This window comes from Suncus etruscus, chromosome 18 (genome assembly GCF_024139225.1).
Source record: "Suncus etruscus isolate mSunEtr1 chromosome 18, mSunEtr1.pri.cur, whole genome shotgun sequence".
NCBI classification, from domain to species: Eukaryota; Metazoa; Chordata; class Mammalia; order Eulipotyphla; family Soricidae; genus Suncus; species Suncus etruscus.
In genome coordinates, this window is record NC_064865.1 from 14,424,757 (window position 1) to 14,444,960 (window position 20,204).

Sequence of the window (20,204 nt, forward strand, 5' to 3'; positions counted from 1 at the left end):
AAGTAATTTATTTTATATTGCTTGTACAAGAAAATGGTCAAATGCATTTATTTAAAAATGCTTCAGTGAAAAAAAAAGTTGTGAAAATTGTTATATCTCATAATGTGGCCAATAAAGTCATTGTTTGAGGGTTATTAAAGCGTGTTGTTGCTAGTTGAGGCTTCTATGTTATTTGTGTTTATTTAGTAGGCTTAGTTTATTTCTTTTTGTTTGCTTGGAGAATAAATTTTACTTGCAAATAGGGATAGTAAAAATAATCATATTTTTTGATGTTGCTTTCCTTTCTTATCTGGTGCACTCTATAGGGCTGTCAGTATTGTGGAATTTAGAGGTGTCATGTGGCTGCATATGTGTGGTTGAACGCTCCAGCAAATGCAATAGTATGTAGAACAGGGCACATAAATTTCAGCTGCTTAGCTTGACTCACATCTCTTCCTAGATTAATGAACGACACTGTCATGTACATGGCAGCAGTTGTGGGATGCGGGGGTCATTCTAGGGGGTTATGGCAGTATGGAAGGGTAGAGGTAGATTGCTGCCTATACACACACAGTGTTTTGAGTCCCTGAACTAGTTTGCCTGAAATTTTTATAGACTTGGAGTCTCTATAGAAATTAGAGGTGGGCTCTTGGTATGGCAGTGGCTGTGGAGTTTGAATGAAGCTGCCAGAGGTGAGGTTTGGTAGAACAGAGTCTTGGCCCACAATGCTCCAGCAGGCATCCCAGAATTTTCAATCTGAAGAACAGTGTACGCTATGAGTCTTAGAGGTTTGGATAGCTTATCTTCCAAGGTTAGTTGTAAATGAGGATCATTATTTACATATGGATGTGGCTTTTTGAGGATTCCAGGAATACTGCCCTAAAATCAGTTTGTATATTCTTAGGACTAGCAATGTTTTCTTCTGCAGCACAGTCTTATCAAAGGAATTAATTTGTGATGATAGCAGAGAATTTTTCTAAAAGGAAAAGTCTTTCTATGAGTGATTGCTGCTAATAAATTCCACTTCTATTTCCTGCTATCAAAAAGCTGATTAATTTAAATCAGAAAACTGATACTCCCCTGGTATGAAGAACTGTTCAACCTGTGCTTTAACAGATTATATATTAATTATTTACATATATAATTTAACTATAATATATAACATTTCTTGCTGCTTTTAATTAACTTATTTCTTATTATATTAATATAAATTTATCTAATTTAAATGATATTGACCAAAAGTTAGGTACATTACTGCTTGAGTTATATACTGTAGTTTGCTTGTTTGTTTTTATGCGTGGGTGGATGAAGAAAGCTCCTATTCCAAACTTCCTTCTTCAAAAATCCATTTAATAAAATGTCCTCAGATAGAAAACATATAAGACACTAAACTGATAGGACAGTTACTATACTTGACCTTAGCCCAAAGGCTAAGGAGAGATAATTACAATTTTTAAAGTCATTTTGTTAAAATGTGCTACACACACCATGTTTATTGTAATGCATGTTTTTTGTTTTATGCTATATTCACAGAATTATAGTGTATCAAGGGATTTAAATTGAGAAAATTTTCATTATTTTATAAAGAAATTCTGCAACTATCAACCAATGTTATTTTTCATGAGCTTCTCTAGCCTTAGTCATCCACTAATCTAATTTATTCTATATATTTTGTTGTGTTGAGCATTTTATAGATATGGAATGACTAGTCATCTTTTGTGCCTGACTTTAATTAGCCTAGTATTTTTAAAGTTTGTTTATATTGACAGTATATCACTTATTTTAATTGTAGAATAAATGTCATTGTGTATATATACAATATTTTATTTGTATATAAATTTGGGTGGTTTTCACCTTTGAACTGATCATTTATGATAGAGTTATTTATATAAAGCTCAATTATTTTCTAAAGTGAAAATAAAATAAGTCAACTTGGATTTTGTAAATCTGATTATCTTATAATCAAATACTTCTTTATATGAGTGTTTATATTTTCCTTAAATCTTAATTTGAGTGATCATATTAAAATTCTTTTTAAATTTTACTAATAAAAAACTAGTTTTGGGGGGGTGCATTGTAGTATTTGAAGTTCAGAGGGTTTTTTATATTTTTTATTTGTACTATTATTAAGCTGTATTTATTAAAATTTAGGTAATATGGTTACAAATGTGTGAAAGTTTATGGTCTTGATAAAAGTCACTGTGCTTCAGCATCAACAAAGTTCATAAGGCCTGTAGTACTCTAAGCTAGCTCTGGTAAGATATTCATTCTTCTCCCCCATTTACCTCCTTTGTTAACCAGCTTTGCAAGCCAATTCCAAGGGTTTATTAGTGTTTAGTACTATCTATTCTTTTGTCTATTTCTTTATATTTCATATATGATTGATATTTTCTTATAACTGTTCCCTCTCTGACTTATTTCATTTAACATGATTCCCTCTAGGTTCATCTAGGCTGAAACAAACTACATGCTTTCACTTTTTCTTATAGTGCATAATATTCTATTGCCTATGTACCTTAATTTTTCATACCTTTGTCTTTTGTTGCACAATTGGGTTGCTTTCAGTTCCTGGGTATTATATCTAGCACTGCAACTGAGTAAGTAGTTAAGATTTCATTTTTTTACATATGTACTTGTTAAGACCTCTCATTCCTTTCACAGCCCTTACCCTGCTCTTGTCCTGCATTGTCAAGTTAATGGTAAACCATATCCAGTTTCAGAGGTAGAGGTAAGAGCAAACATTAAACCCTCCAAAAAGATTCCCCAAACTGTCATACAACTTCTGATGGTACACTAAACCACTGAGACCAGTGGAAAATTTGAGACTGAACTCCTAACTTACTTTTAAAACCAGTCAAGTGTAAACTTCTATCCTCTACATGTCTGTTAGAATGTTTGGGGGAGCAAGAAGTTCACTATCTTCTCAAATTTCTTAGTAACTTGGAGTGGTAACAAATTCTAATTAAAAATTCCCCCAAATTCTAAAGTTTACAGCATATTCAATTCATATATTCACATTTTAAAGGGCACTCTGATGGCACTCAAGGCTTATACCTGGCTCTGGGCTTAGAAATAAATTCTGGCAATAATCAGAAAACCATTAGAGGTGCCAGGGTTCCAAACAAAATAAGGCAAGTATCTTACCTACTGCTCTATTGATCCAGCCCCATTTAAATTTAAATGGAAAACACAATTTTTATAAAATATTAAAATTAGGACATATCCCAGCATACCTGAAGTCATAAGAACATGCTATGTTTATGATATCTGAAGGTTAAATCAACAGGGTTCCAGTAGATGACCTCATCACAAATTGTTAAGTGCAAGAGAGAAGAAATATGTGTGCTTTGGCCTTTGTGTGTGTGTGTGTGTTTTCATGTGTGTGTGTGTGTGTGTGTGTGTGTGTGTGTGTGTGTGTGTGTGTGAGTGTGGAGAGAGAGAGGAGAGAGAGAGAGAAAGAGAGAGAGAGAGAGAGAGAGAGAGAGAGAGAGAGAGGGAGAGGAGAGAATCTGTAAATTTCTATTAACCTTGGCTGTTCCAACTCTTTATTTCAGGCTCTTGTTTACTTAGATATAGTCTATCTGATTGATCTGTCCATTAGTGAGAGTGAGATGTTAAAATTTCTCCACTACAGTGTGTTTCAGTGCTATAGATATATCACTCTGTTCCTTTTATTTGCTTTATAAATTGGGATGCTTCATCATTTGATATATATTTGCAAATAGCGAGACCTCTTGATATATTGATCTAGTAATCATTATATAATTCCAGATTCTATCTCATATTTTATAGTGGTTGGCTTTCTCTTTTTTTTGTTTTCTTTTTGACTACTCTGCCTATATAACTTGTTTCCAGTCTTTTTTTTTATCTGGTTGTTTATCACTGGAATGTTGGTGGTTCCTTTTGGATGATATAATTGTGGGTAGAGTAAGGGGTAGATGCACACCCATCTGTGCTCACTGCTTGCTCCTGGCTATGTATGCAGAAAATGTTGATTGGAGTAAAATATAGTATTCCAGCAATAGAACTAGGACTTGCTGTGTGCAAGCCAAACATCCTTATATGCTGTACTAGATCTCCAGCCTCAGAGATCAGAACTTGTTCATGATCCTAACAGTGTCTTCTGTTTGGAAAGATCAGGGTCATTGACATTTAATGAACATTTTAAAACAATTACTCATTGCTATTTTTTCTAAATTTAATTGCATTTGTTATATTCATTTGAATTCTTATGCTTCAATATGATTTTTGTGTAATAATTGGTTTTAATTTGCCTTCTCCTTTTTATGTCTTCTTAAATCTTCATTGCTAAAAAAAATATGAGATTTATGTATGCCTTATGAACTTTCTCACTTTTTCCTTTTTTAAATATACTCTACAAAGTTTTGAAAAAATGTATAAATTTTGTTTTCTACATTGTTTCTATTGAGGAACAATGATCTAGAGCAGTGGTTCTGACTTGGTACATAAGCTCCCTTTTCATTAGAAAACAAACTAATTCTCATGACCCACCTTTGAAAATATAACTTATTTTAGTGAATAGTTATAAAATATATTTTAATTGTAACCAAGACAACTTCTGTCCCTGGATTGTTCCAGAATCACCTAGGAGTTAGCAATGGCCACTTCCGAAAAATTATCTGAACAATTCTTAAAATAAACTGCTATTATTAAACTATAATTTCAGTGATATATATACGATTATTACATTTCATTTTGATTCTATTGGTTTGGGTAAATAAAGATAACATTTTTATGACTACTTAAATTAACAACTTAATGCATAGCACCATTTGTTTCATTTATAATTTGCAACTTATTTTTTGTTTCTTCATCCATATGCTAGAACCTGTATTTGGACAATAGTTGCTGAGTTTGTTTTTTTTTCTAAATTTAAAAATGTCTTTATTTGTAACACCTAAATATTTCCTTTAGGAAGTCTCATGCTCTTACATTTCAATAATACATCAAATATTTTATTTATTTAGGACTTAATCTCAGGACCTCACACTTTCAGAGTAAACCTTCTCTGAGCTGCATAAAGAGACATCTGTAAAAGAAAGATATGTAAATTATATTAAATAAATATTATATTAATTTTCAATATAAATGTAAATATAACACCTTAATTTTAATTCATATTTTAAAAGCTAATTTCCTCTATCAGTAAAAATTAATAAGAATGTTTTACAATATAATTCTGTATTTATTTACTTATAGCATACCTTATCATTACAATTCACCTTTACTCTTGCCCTTAAACTTATTAAGCATATTTTTGTTTGTGTTTAATTCTAGTGATATTCATCATTATAATATATACAAAATTTATGTGAATATTAACAGATTCTCCAAATTCCTTGTTAATTATTTAATCAAAAATTATATAGAATATTGACATAATAAAAATATATCAAATATACTAGTTTTGAATTTAACAAGTTTGGTCTCAATAATCAAATAAGTACATCATTAATTCATATAAGCTAGATTAAATTCATTCATTTGAGTATTGTTGAAATTCAGTTTGGAGGAAAAGTTTAAACTAACAAACATCATTATAAAGTAATTTATCTATTATTATAAAATATTATATTTGGGAAAGTCACACCTTATTTTGATCAGGGCTTACTTCTGGCTCTGCTCTCAGGATTTATTCCTGGCAGGGCTCAAGGGATATTAGAGAATATTATGGAATACCAGATATCAAATCCTGAGTTTGCTATATACAAGGCAAGCATCACACACACTAATTACATTCTTATAAAACTTATAAGAATGAACCTTACTTAAATTCTTGTGGGATTTGTAACTAATTGTCAGGTACTACTCTAGATATGTAAATTTATTTTATACCATGTCAAAGTTTTTAAATTATTCCTACTTCTATTTAACAGATTAGGTTATATTACATTGATAATTTCACTTGAAACTAAAAGAATATTTTAATTTGATACTTTGATAAAGAATCCTAGGTTGATAACAATTTTTGCTTAAACTGAGATAAATTTATGGCAGAAGTAGTTATATAAATGTGTACTCAAAGATGTTCTAACTATACATATATACAGTTATATCACAGATATCCAGATCGATGGCATATGAAACAAGTTTTGTCAAAGTTTGCAAGATGACACTTAGCTCTTAACCCAAAACAAAGTTGCTCTCTATCTTCCTCTTTCCCATAAATTTTTCTTCTGATATGTAAAAGCCTATTTGCATCACTCTGCCCTGTCCTGCCCTGGTGAATTTTGTTCTGAGATCATAAAAAAAAAATCAGTTTTGGCTTGGTGCTAAGAGAGAGTATGAGGTACACACTGGCTCCTGGCTGGTTTGATTTATTAATCTTTTGACACTATTCTTCTTCAGACCCATCTGTCTAGGCTTAGAAAAAATGGTGTGTGTGGTGATCTCAAAATTTGTGAGTTTGGGGGCCAGCGTGGTGTCTAGAGGTAAGGTGTCTGCCTTGCCAGTGTAGCTTAAGATGGACCGCGGTTCTATCCCCCGGGGTCCCATATGGTCTCCTAAGTCAGAAGCGACTTCTGAGCCCATAACCAGGAGTAACCCCTGAGTGTTACCGGGTGTGGTCCAAAAAAACAAAACAAACAAAAAAAATTGTGGGTTTTATATTACAACTGGTCCCCAAACAGGGACTCAGGAATCTGGGACCCCAGAAAATCCCAATGATGTTGAGTTCCTTGACCCTCTGGTGAATTGGCACCATGACTGCATCATGGAGGTGGACTGAGTATGAACGCCCTTCACCAAAACACCAGTGTACATAGATAGTCCCTGTTTGAAGATGGGAGAGACCCCTTCAGGTGAGATGGAAACAGGCAGCGAAGAGAGATAACTGAAGACTCTGAGCAGCATCCCAGAGGCTGATACCTACTACCTTTCTTCTATCAAAGGTGCTTTGTACAAGGACTTTGTCCCCACCTCCCAACCTGCAGCAGCTTATCAAGGTCAATAATGGGGTAGAATGGAAAAAGAAAACTCCATTTGCAGGGGACCAACAGCAGGGAGATGAGTGGGTCCCCTCACCCAGATTCCAGCCCACGAACCAAAGACCTTTCCATCCCAGAAGGCCTTTGGCAGAATGTGGAGATGGAGGAGAAAATGGAGGATCCAAACTCAGCCAAATACCAACTGAGAAAAAGCTGTGTTCAGAATCTCCTCCAACTTTTCTTCTCTCAACCCTATTTGCATCAGACATTATATTGCTGGTTCAACTGTGTGTTCTGGTTAAACTATATAGATATTAATGCTACTCTTTTGTTCTATGTCCCATTGTCAATACATAATTTTATATCCAAATTTAGTGATTAGTTTGCACAGTTTTGAGAAAATGTATAATGCTGTTTGATTTTTAATAGTTTTTAACTACCCTAGTGAATATTTCCCAGTTGCTGAGAAGTTTTATTGTATATAATTTTAGCAACTAATTCTCAAAATTATGTCTGCAAAAATGTTTTAATGTCTTTGTCCATAGAATTTGATGAAAACATAAACTTGGGTATTATAGACTCTTATTACAGTATTCATTATAAGAATGTTTTAGGGATTTTGTGTGAGGAAGTTCATGGAAAAGGAACTCGAATGTTCTAGACTCATTACAGTGCTTGGTTTAAGAATGTTTAAAAAGGGGCCGAGTGGTGGTGGAGGCCGTAAAGTGTCTGCCATATGTATGCTAGCCTAGGATGTTCTGTCATCCCATATGGTCCCCCAAGCCAGGAGCGATTTTTGAGTGGATAGCCAGGAGTAACCCCTGAGCATCAACGGGTGTTAAAAAAAAAAGAATTTTAAAAAAAATTGGAGTTGGAGAGATAGCACAGCGGTAGGATATTGGCCTTACACGCAGCCATTCCAGGATGGATGGTGGTTTGAATCCTGGCATCCCATATGGTCCCCCGAGTCTGCCAGGAATGATTTCTGAGCACAGAGCCAGGAGTAACCCCTGAGCACTGCCGTGTGTGATCCCCCCCAAAAAATAAATAAAAAGAATGTTTAGAATTTTAAATTAAGTATATAACTGCAGAAATGTTTTTACAAAGAAGTCTATGAAGAAATTTTGTAATATATATAAGATAAAGATTTGGACAAAGCTGATTGTTTTGAGAATATGTATGCACAATCTGACCTTTGACAGCCAATTTTTACTCTTAGTTTTACTGTGCTTATTGCAAAATAACAACAGCTTTTTTCGTTTTTTTGTTTTTTCTGTTTTTTGCTTTCTTTTGGGCCACACCTGGTGATGCTCAAGGGTTATTGAACCACAGTTTGTCTTAGACTAGCATTGGCCTTACTGCTCTGTGCCACCACTCTGGCCCCAACAACAGGTTTTATAAGTTCTGATATGGGATTCCGACTGCTAGTGAAGAACAGTAAAACAAAACTTTCATAGCTTTACTCATTCTTTTTGTTGTTGTTTTAAACAGAAAGGGTGGAATTTTAATATGACATCCAGCTATTAATACAAAATAAAGACATTCCCCCATCTTCCTCTTTTCCATAAATCTCTCTTTTGATATGTAAAAGCCTACCTGGATGACTCTTGACCTTCCCCCTCCTGGTGTATAGGTATTGGTTTAATAATTAAAAAAAAAAAAAGGAGTTCTGTCTTTAGGCTCAGACAGAGAGACCATATGGTACAGACTGGCTCCTGAATGGCTTGGCTTATTAATCTTTCACTGCTACTCAGTTTCATCAGAAACTAACTGGGGTGATCTTACAACTCATAGATTTTATTTTACAAAAGTTTAGGTTTTCTGTGTTCAGAGTTGTTTGGTTAATGATGCCAAATCAATTTGCTATGAATGTTTCTGTTTCTCATTGTGATAGTTAATTTTATGTGTCAAATTAATAGGGCTAGCAGATGGCCAGATGGCTGGTTAAACATTATTTCTGGGAATTTGTGAAGGTATCTATGTAAGATATCAACATTTGATTCAGTATAATGAGTAAAGAAGATCTACTCTCATCAATGAGTAAAGTCATTAAATAATCCTGTGAAGACTGGCTTGAAAAGAAAAGGAAAACATAGAAAGATGATCTCTTCTTCAGTGAGAAAGTCTTTCATTTCCCCTTAGACTTCAAAGCTCCTGTTTCTGAGACTCACACTTATACTAGATGTTCTCAGTTCTGAAGTGTTAGGCCTCGTTACTGAAAAATATGCTATAAGATCACATTATATAGTTATGTGCTATAAAAGCTATGCTATGAATTATATCTGCTTTCATTCAGACCCAGACTGGACTGTATATATCTTTGCTAGTTCTTTAACTTGTACACAGTAACTATTTTTGATTTCTCAAACCTAATAAGTATAAAACAATTTTTGTTCAATATCTTTTACACAAGTGTGAGTAGTGTGTAATTCCTGATAATTTTGAGGAATATCTGCTTCTTAATAAAGAAAAAGTACAAGAATGTGTACTTAATTGTGTTTTATATAACATTTTGTTTTATTTTGAAACCTAATTCCTTTATTTTTACTTGGTCCCCTTTGTTAAGGCATTTATGTTATCTGTTACTACCTAAGCCTGTTGACGCATGTATTTTTAATGCAAGTCTAAACATAAGCTCAAAAATTAAAATCATTTTTAGTAGTCCCTGTAATCATTGTTTTTTGATAATCATTAATTTCACAAAATTGGAGACTTGGAGACTTCTACAAAACTATTCTATAAAACATAGTTCCTACTCTTTTTTATTATTTTTTATTTTTAATTATGAGAACAAAGATGCAAAGAAAGAGAACAAGGTAAAGTTACAATGCAAGGACAATCACCCATAAACAGAATTCTCAGTAGTCCCATTGCTGATATCTTAACTTTGAACTTTCAGCCAAAGAACACTAAGAAAAATAAAACAGAACCCATGTACAATTACTTTGTCCCTCAAGTCCCCAGATTGTAGTACATAATATTTCTTAGCAGCACACAATAGTTCCTACTCTTGATGAACTTGAGATTCAGCTTAAAATTCAAAGGAGGGGCCGGAGAGATAGCATGGAGGTAAGGCATTTGCCTTGCATGCAAAAGGATAGTGGTTCAAATCCTGGCATCCCATATAGTTCCCTGTGTCTGCCAGTAGTGATTTCTGAGTGTAGAGCCAGGAGTAACCCCTGAGCACTGACGGATGTGATCCAAAAACCAAAAAAAAAAAAAAAAAAAAAAAAGATTCAAAGGAAAAGCTGGGAGACATTGGTGTTGGGAAGGGTGCACTGGTGATGATGTACATTGTATGACTGAAATCTAAAGAAATATTTTGTAACTATGGTGTTTAAACAAAACAATTAAAAATGATTTTTAAAAAAAGGGCTTGAGTAGTTGCACAAGCACAGGTGTTTGCCTTGCACTCACTAAATTAGTATGGACTGCCTTTAGATACCCCTGGTGTCCAATATGGTCCTTCAAGCCAGGGGCGATTTTGGAGCACAGAGACAAGAGTAACCACTGAGTGTCACCGGATGTATCCCCCCCAAAAAAAGATAAAACAAAGGAAAAAGCTGGAGAGATACCTTTCACAGGAGGTATCCCCTATATTAACATAAATGTGACTGAACAAATTACAGTAGAACAAAATAAAATAAACCCATATCTTCAAACATTTTTGTTTCTACTTTTATTGATATTATTTACACTAAATCATATTAGTTAAACTTAAAATAACAAATAATAATCACTGCATTTTAAACAAATGAGAACTGGATGCAAAATTCCAATGTTCAAGTAACAGTACAGGCATTTCATGATAACTTTTATGTGGAGAAAATTCTACATTGCAGAAGAATTGTTAGTTGAAAAAATATAGGTTCCACTAGTCTTATAAATTCTCACTGAACATCTTAAAATCAAGAGTACAGTGATATTTTTAGAAGAAAATGGACATAGCAAAAATGACTGTTGTTGTTTGTTTTGGGGTTAGTCCCAGTGATGCTCATAGGTTACTCCTGGTTTGCTCTCAGAAATCTGACATTTTAATAAATAGAAAATAACCTCATAAATTTATGTCTGATAATGTCATAAACATCTCTGAGGAATATAATGTATCATTTATAGAGAAAAAGTTATTTTCTTGATAACAGTGAAATCTCCCTATAGTGAGTCACTTGGCTAGCGAGTTTATTCCTTCATTGAGGTTGAGTGGGATTGATGTCTTTTAAGAACCTCTTCCTATGCAAAAAAAAAAAAAAAAAAAAAGCCAAAAAAAAAAACCTAAGCCTTGTCACACTAGACCTTTTTTTTCCTTCCCTTTTGTTTCTTGTGGTTGTGATTTTGGTGATTTTTGTTGCTGCTGCTGTTTTTTGTCACTGCTTGTTTTTTGTTTTGTTTTGATTTTTTGTTTTTGTTTTTTTTCCCCTTTCTTTTTCTGAAATGATTATTTATAGCATCTAGATGGATCCTCCCAGCATTTTTTATTTTTTCTTTTATTCTATTCTATTCTTTCTTTCTTTCTTTCTTTCTTTCTTTCTTTCCTTTATTTCTTTCTTTTCTTTCTTCTTTCTTTCTTTCTTTCTTTCTTTCTTTCTCTCTCTCTTTCTTTCTTTCTTTCTCTCTCTCTTTCTCTCTTTCTTTCTTTCTTTCTTTCTTTCCTTTATTTCTTTCTTTTCTTTCTTCTTTCTTTCTTTCTTTCTTTCTTTCTTTCTTTCTTTCTTTCTTTATTTCTTTCTTTCTCTCTCTCTTTCTTTCTTTCTTTCTTTCTTATTTCTTTCTTTATTTCTTTTTATGTTTCTTTTTTGCATCAGACTGGTAATGTGCCAGTGTCTTAGATATCATACTAAGATTTTGTTTTGTTTTGTTTTGTTTTGGGGTCACATCTGGAGGCACTCAGGGGATTACTCCTAGCTCTGCACTCAGAAATCACTCCTGGCAGGCTCAGGGACCATATGGGATGCCGGAATTCAAACCACGATCCATCCTGGTTGGCTGAATGTAAGAGTCAAAGTGCATTTAACAGATTGAATATGTCTGTTCCTCAATTTTTCTCTATGTCAAGAAAATATTTATATTCCTTTAAATACATCCTATGCACAATAAAACAGAAATTATATTTAGAAATGTTTAAACATAAAATAGCATACTATTATGGCCTATTCTTTAATCTATTTCGTAGAAAGCTGAAAAATAAATAAAGGGTCATGCCATTTACCGTGGAGTAAATATAAATAATTTTTTAAAATTTATTTTATTGTTGGGGCCAGAAAGTGGCACGGGCTGTAGGGCATTTGCCTTTCACGTGCTAACCTAGGACAGGCCACGTTTTGATCCCTCGGAATCGCTTATGGTCCCCCAAGCCAGGAGCTATTTCTGAGCACATAGCCAGGAGAAACCTCTCAGCATCACCGAGTGTGTCCCCAAAACCAAAAAAAAATTATTTGATTGTAAACATTGTGAGTTACAAAGTCCTTCATAATTGGATTTCAAACATACAATGAATCAGAGGACAATACTACCACCATTGTTAACCTCCTCCACCAATACCTCCAGAGTGCATCCTGTAAAATCATCCTTTGCCTTTTGGCATGCCAGTATAAGAGGACTATTATACTTTAAGATAACTATAGTTTGGATCTCTTGATATATATCTTTATTGCCTTAGACTTGGATATATAGTTCTGTCCTTTTTCATTTTCCCCAATGCACTTTGCCCCTAGCCCTAATCCTTTCATTTTATTCCTCCTTCTTAATTTCATAGAAAAATGCAGAAATATGAGGTAAAAAAATGCAATTTGTATCCCAAGGTACTATGAAAAAGACAGGAACTTCTATCTAAAAAGTAAAAAAGTGTGGCAGTTTGTTGCATAGGTGCAGCAAAAGTTGAAGAAAATAGAAAGTAAAAAAGTTTGGCTTAAACACAAACATAGGGTGTCCCTGCCTAAGACCATAAGACCAAGTAAAGATTCTGGGCATTCTAAGTTTTCTAACTCCAAAGTCTTTCTTTAATTAGAGATCTTGGTTTTGCACAGATTCTATGTTGAAGTCAGGGCATCACAAAGTGTCTCCCTATTACATCTCACTGTTAAGTGGTAAGGCAGGAAAACCTGCCCTGAAAGCAAGTCATTGCTGTTTCAAAGTCGTCAGAATGTCATCTTACCTGTCATCCCATCCTGGAGCAAGTCAGTCAATAGGAGCATTAAGGCCTTCCCCAGTAGAATTTCAATTCCTATTGCTGGTGCAGAAAACCTTGTTGGTGCAGAAAACCTTGCCAGTTCAAAAGATGGAATCCAGGTGTAGAGGTGAACAGCCAATATCCAATCAAATGAAACCCCCATGCAATATAAAATTTAGTAGTTCCTCTCCCTATTAGATAAGAACTTCTTTCTATATATAAGATTCTATACATAAGATTTTCTATACACAATATTTCCCCTTTTAATTGTGCCTATGCAAAAAGAAATAATGCCACAAGATACTACTGGTACATGTGGTGGAAAGATGTATTATATATTATATATTATAATTAATTATATATTCATATAATAATATAATGTATACTTATATAATAATTATATATTATATAATATATTTTATAGGAATATATTATATTTTACATATATAATATCTACTCAGAGGAGAAAGAGATAAAAGAATTTATACCATTTAAAATAGGGTTCAAAACTATCAATTACCTGGAATCATCTTACACTTGACCTTAGCCAAAAATCCAAGAAGCATACCTAAGAATCATGTTAACATGAGAAGTGAGGGACTTATACCACAAAAACTTCAAAACACTTCAGAAATAAATTGAAGAATTGAAGAAACAAAATGGTTCACCATTTCATGCTCATGGGTTGAAAGAATAAATATCATTAAAATGATCGTACAACCTTAACTACTATATAGATTAGGGGTCCTCAAACTTTTTAAACAGGGGGACAGTTCACTGTCCTTCAAACTGTTGGAGGGCCAGATTATAGTAAAAACAAAAGTTATGAACAAATTTCTATGCACACTGCATATATCTTATTTAGAAGTGAAGAAACAAAATGGGAATAAATACAATATGTGGCCCGCGGGCCATAGTTTGAAGACCCCTGATATAGATTCAATGCAATTTCTATTCAAATTCAGACAATGTTCTTCAGGGTCTTAGAACAATCAATTATAAAGTTTGTGTGGATCCATAAAATATCTAAGAGAGCCAAATCAATATTGAAAAACAGAAAACAGGAGGCAACTTATTTCCTAATTTGAAGCTCTACTTCAAAGCCATAGTGATCAGATCAGAGCAATGGTATTGAAACAAAGACATTTTTAGACCAATGTATCAGAACAGTATATCCAGTGACAAACTCCCAATTATATGGTCAATTAATATTTAACAAAGGAGGCAAGAATTTGAAATGGAGCAAAGACAGTCTCTTCAACAAATGGTGTTAGACCAATTTGATAATCACATGTAAGAAATTAAAGATTGAGCATATCTCACACCTTACACAAAAGTCAATTCAAAGTGGATTAAAGACTTTGAGATCAGAACCAAATCCACAAAGTTTATTAAGCAAAATATAGGTAGCAAACTCTAAGACTCAGATCTCAAAGAAAGTTAGTTATAGTATGAAACCTGAATGAATGGGACTACATCAAACTAAAATTTTCTTTATTGCAAAAGAAACATGAGCTAAAATTAGAAGACAGCTAACTGTATAGGAGAAAATCCTTTGCACTAAGCACTGCCAGGTGTGGCCCCAATACAAAACAAAACAAAATTGTGTTTGAAATTTTAAAATAAATGCAAGGCATTACTTAAATTTCTTTATCACTATTTAAAGAATAACAAAAGAGAGGCATTCATATGAGTTCTGCAACTTGAAAAGATGTTTCTGAAAGAGAGAGGTATACAGAGGGAATTATTGATACATTGTCAAAGAGTTTTCAATCACTAAATGGTCTCTGTGCTTGATGCCTTCTTTTGAGTGAGAAAGCAAATGCTTCTAAAGTAGGGTGAAAATTAGTAGAAGGTAGAAATACAGAAGCTAAGAAAGACACTATTTTAAGCTTCTATTTTTAACATTGTTAATTTAGAGTATTCTTATTAAGTAGCTCAATTATAATAAATAATTTTCAAAGTGCTCCCCAGACTCCTAGACATGAAGACAGTTGAGCATTAACAGACAGCTAAGGAAAAGTTCTGTAGATTTGCTTTCTTATTGTCATATCCATATTTTATTCTGACTAATTTTTGGAGCAGGGACAGTAACATTCTTAGCACTACTGATTTGTCCTTACTTATTTCAGAACTTCCCACATATCTCAACCACCCTCCCAAAGAACAATTTGCAATCACTTCTAATTTAGCTAATCACCTGATATTCAGAAGACACTCAACATCACATACCACACTTGCATGTTTACTTAGCAAGTTCTGGATACTTACTGTTGTCATTTAAAGGAAGATCAAATACAATTTGTAACAAATCATTTTAGGTTTCTCAACATAGTACAATAAGCACTCATGTACAATTACATTAAATCAATTAGACTAACTAGGTAGTTAGATTTACAATCTAGGTAATACAAGAAGTATTAAGAAAAACTTCTTTAAAATTTAGATTATTAATATAAACCAGTGATGAAACAATAGGAGGTAATTTCACCTACTTTTGATCCTTTCTAAAATTTCCCAATTTGACACAACACATTAAGGTTAGCTCTAATCCATCTTATTGAAAAAAATCTTTTTTATATCCATTTATAAAGTTGTACATGATATTTTAAAAAAGGTTCCATAAATTGTCTTTTATTATAAAACCCACAAATACTATAAAATACAGTGATGATCAGTATCCACACTGGATACACCCCAAATTTTAGGAATTAAATTATGTTTTAATTTTGAAGGTAGGCTGATGTTTGTAAAAGTTAAGTTAAAAAATAAAAGAAGCATACAAATCATAAGTATATGAAATTAAAATAAGTGGGTATAAGGTAAAAGTAAATTACTTAATTCTGAACAAATATTTAATGTTTAGCCTTTTAACTAGAAAGACCAAGAATTTTAAGTAGATTAGCTATAGTGCTAATGTATAAATCCAGTAGTATTTTATCTATGTTTCAAATAGTCCTGGTATATACTCAATGACATATGATTCAGCAAGAAGTAAAGACAAGTCATACCTTTTGCTGCTATGGGATGGATTTGAAGAACAACATGTTGAGTTATGTACATCAGTAGGAGGACAGATATAAAATTTTCCCTTTAATAGAGGTATGTAAAGAGACACATTAAGGGAATAAAAACCACAAAAGCAGTAGTATATGGAATTGAATTAACCATGGTGGGAGGAGATGTTGAATAAAGATAAACTGATGTATAAAGAAGGTAAGACTCTGGTAAAAAAAAAAGAGGTTAAAATAGGGGTCTCAAACTCGTGGCCCGAGGGCCATTTGCGGCCCTTCATTCAACATTTTGTGGCCCGCAGCTGGCCTTCAAATATCACAGTATTTGCAATTATTCACTTACCAAATAATCGCAATAAAAATTGCACTAGTAAGAAAAAATCGCATTAAACATTCGCATACCCCGAGCAGTTTCGTTCGGGGTATGCAAATGTTTAATGTGATATTTGCGATTTTTTATTGCGTATGTTCAGTAAGCGAGTAATCGCGAATACTTTGCGCCTAGTGCAGACGTCATTTCCGCTGCTCCTGCCCGCTGTCCCTTGCATTATCGGAGGCCTAAGGGAGAGAAGGGAGAGAAGTTTATTACAGAATTAGATTTTGTCATACCTTCATCATGACTTCATCAAAGCCTGCAGTGAAGGGAAAGATTGATGACGAGCACAGACAATTTCAGGAAAAGTGGGAGCAGTATTTCTTTATTGAACACAGGGGCATCCCCACATGTCTTATTTGCTCAGAGAAAGTTGCAGTGCACAAGGAATACAACTTGAAACGCCATTATTCAACTAAACATGCTGAGGAATGTGCAAAATATCAAGGAAATGAGAAAGCCAAGCAGGTTGCCAGTCTTAAAGCATGTCTAATGAGGCAACAAGATTTCTTCAGGAAAGCAACCAAACAGAATGTTGCATCAGTCGAAGCTAGTTACTTGGTTAGTGAGATAATTGCTAAGGCAGGGAAACCATTCACAGAAGGAGGGTTCGTTAAAAAATGCATGTTACAGGCTGCAAGTATTATCTGTCCGGAAAAGAAAGGTCAGTTTAGCAAAATCAGCCTTTCTGCCAACACTGTGGCAGAGTGCATTTCTGACGTGTCAAGTGACATTTATCATCAACTGTGTGAGAAAGCCAAATGTTTTGATGCATACTCAGTTGCTCTTGAGGAGGGCACAGATATAACAGACACTGCACAGCTCACAATTTATGCCCTGGTGTTGATTACAATTTTGAATTTACAGAAGAGCTGCTCACAATAATTCCAATGCATGGCCAGACCACCGCTAATGAGATATTTCGGCATCTGTGTGATGCCATTGAGAATGCAGGTTTGCCATGGAAGAGGTTTGTTGGAATAATAACTGATGGAGCGCCATCTATGACAAGAAGGAAAAATGGACTGGTGGCACTTGTTCAAAAAACTTTGAAGAGGAGGGTATAGAGAAAGCCATTGTGTGGGGAGCCAAGCCTGCTCCCCCCAACAGATGAACATGACCGACATCTTTCTCTGCAGCTGCTCTATAGAAGAAAAAGACCTAGCATCTGCTTGAGCCTTTGCCAAACAGGAAATCTTACAAGACAAATTTAGCTTACTGCAAGGCCTGGCTCACCCAGGACCTAACCACCCGTTCCGGCCCTCGCTCTCATCAATTTTAGTTCATGGCCATGACGTAGTTTTAGGTTAAACATTATTTTATATATATTTGCTGTAGGATAGGATAACAGTTGTTTAAGAATTTTAGAGGTCTAAAAGCACGCAGTTCTCATGGGAAAACATCCTATATCTAACATTCCATCTTGGTGTGTACATGCAAAATATAGCAGCCCGCAGTTAATCGCAAAACTGCTGTCTGATTGGTCTGTTTGAAAGCACCCTGGCATGATATGAATGGTTGTTGCCAAGGCTCCTGTTCTGCCTTGCGCACCCTGGATTGGTTGTTACCAGGGCCTTTGTTCTGCCTTACACGCCCCCAACAGATTGCTTAAATACCCATGTCTGTGAAAAATAAACGCTTCTGACCATCTTTGGTCACTAGTCATTTATTAACTCTTCTTGCTTCCACAGGACCCTTCCTTTCTTCAGAAGAGTGCTCTCCACCCACACCGTTGTGCGACTACCTGTTGAGCAGAGCCTTAGCCGCTGGCCGGCTGTAGGCTCGGCCCTAGGGCCGGCTCCGGGAAGCCGCATCTGGCGCCCCAACGTGTGTGTCCCCCCACTCTTCTCATCAGTCGACGGACGTTCCCGGGATCCCACGCCCCATTCTTCTTCGGGTAAGCCCCCCCCTCGGCGTGAAGCCCCCCTCGGCGTGTGGATTTTCCTCCGTGCATGCACCCCTTCGTGGCTGTCACATTCCTGTGACTCCCACCCCTTAGTCGACCCACCGTCCGATATTCCTTGATATTCGGACCACCTCCCTATCATGGGTTCCTCCCTCTGTACCGAAGGGCGGACCCTAAAATGTTTTTCTAGATAAATACCACAGTTGGTAAAGTTAAAATGATTCAGAAACTGTTCATGTGAAATATATATAGTAAAAATGGTCAAAATTTTGTTGTGTTTCATAAGAGGCCTCAAATAATTGTGAAGTTTGTGAATTAAATTATGCGGCATAATTGTGCCTTTTCTAAAAGCATTTGTGTAATTAAGTTTTGTGCATTGGGTGTTGTAATTATTAAAACATTGGAAATTAGAAAACCTTCTAAATTCAGGTCTGTAAGGGTTAAAAAAAATTCTCTAGGGAGAAAAAGCAACAAGGAGATAACAGCAATACACTCCCTTTTTTCATGCCTCTCAGAAATTTTAGAGCAAGGTCATAATTCTGTCACTTGTAATAACAAATTATCAGTAAAAGAAAAACCTTTTGGTGTTTTGAAATTTAAACGAACACACAAGTATTATTAATTTTATTCTTTTATATTTCTATTAGAAAATTTATTTTAATTTTTAAGGTATTTAAAAAAATTATGTGGAAAATAATGTGATTAGCCTTTTTAAATAATATACTTAATATTATTGCACAATTAACACCCAGGTGTGCTTCATAATACCCTTAGTTTTAATTTTGTGCTACAGCAATGGTTCTTTACCTTTGCATTAAAACAACTATCCTTTTAAGTGTATTCAGAAAGTCAGTTCTTCATACCTTTAATAATCATAGTTCATGCTATTGTGTTTAATCATAAAAAATTTAACACTTTATTGCAGCTGTCTTACTATTCTACTGTTAAAACAATTTAAAGAAAACCTTTTTATTTACAGCAAATGATATCATACTTCAAAGTGCAAACTCTTTTTACAGTGCTCATTAACCATTTTATTTAATGTTTTATACTTCAAATTAGTATTATTTTAAAAATGTTTTATGCTAAATATAAACCTTAAAATTTATTTTCAGCAAAGCTCCACTCCAGCTACATTAAGTACTTCTAACAACTAAAAGTTTTTCTACAAAAAAAAAAAAAAAGTTTTGGATCGATCCTTTTGTCTGTTTATGTGTGTGTTGTGATGAATGAAAGTGGCCACAATGTTGTGTTTACTGTTGTTTTGTTTTGTCTATTTATTTGTTATTTCTACATTTCATGATAAATACAATTTTTAAAGCCTTATCCATTTTTGAACTTTCAATTAATTTTTTTTTCAACTTGGTTCAGTCTGGTCATCTGAAAAACTGTAACATCCTGCTAAAAATCATGTGTTAAGCTAGCTTTGTCCTTCTGACAACATAGCGGAAAGTGTAGGGGATGGTAAACCCCATATTTCTCAATGGCCATCGGGGATAACTTTTCCCTGGAGAATTTCTGGACTTTGCAGTCACCCAGCTTTCCTGCTATGTGTAAGTTAAGGCCATAAGAATATGGATATATGGCTAGAAAAAGAAGCACCTCCTCGCCAAAGCTGCCTCCCACCTGGTCTCGGCCCTTCAGGCCCACGGATTCACCTCCTCGCCAAAGCTGCCTCCCACCTGGTCTCGGCCCTTCAGGCCCACGGATTCTCTATTTCCCCTAACAAGGTGCAATTGCACCCCCCACACCTCTTCCTTGGCTTCGAGCTGCTCCCTTCCTCAGTGCGCTCGCAAAAACTTCAACTGCGCACCTCTCA

The 20,204-nt window shown here is 34.5% G+C and overlaps 2 non-coding genes across 2 annotated transcripts; one reads left to right on the top strand and one right to left on the bottom strand.

Annotated features, from left to right (window-relative positions):
* Positions 1 to 1,237: 1,237 nt before the first annotated feature.
* On the bottom strand, positions 1,238 to 1,421 carry LOC125996610 (U2 spliceosomal RNA). Its single transcript, XR_007491302.1, has one exon. It is a non-coding gene; the product is annotated as a U2 spliceosomal RNA (small nuclear RNA).
* A 17,697-nt stretch (positions 1,422 to 19,118) lies between these two features.
* On the top strand, positions 19,119 to 19,245 carry LOC125996876 (small nucleolar RNA SNORA22). The gene has a single exon (XR_007491537.1). It is a non-coding gene; the product is annotated as a small nucleolar RNA SNORA22 (small nucleolar RNA).
* Positions 19,246 to 20,204: the final 959 nt, after the last annotated feature.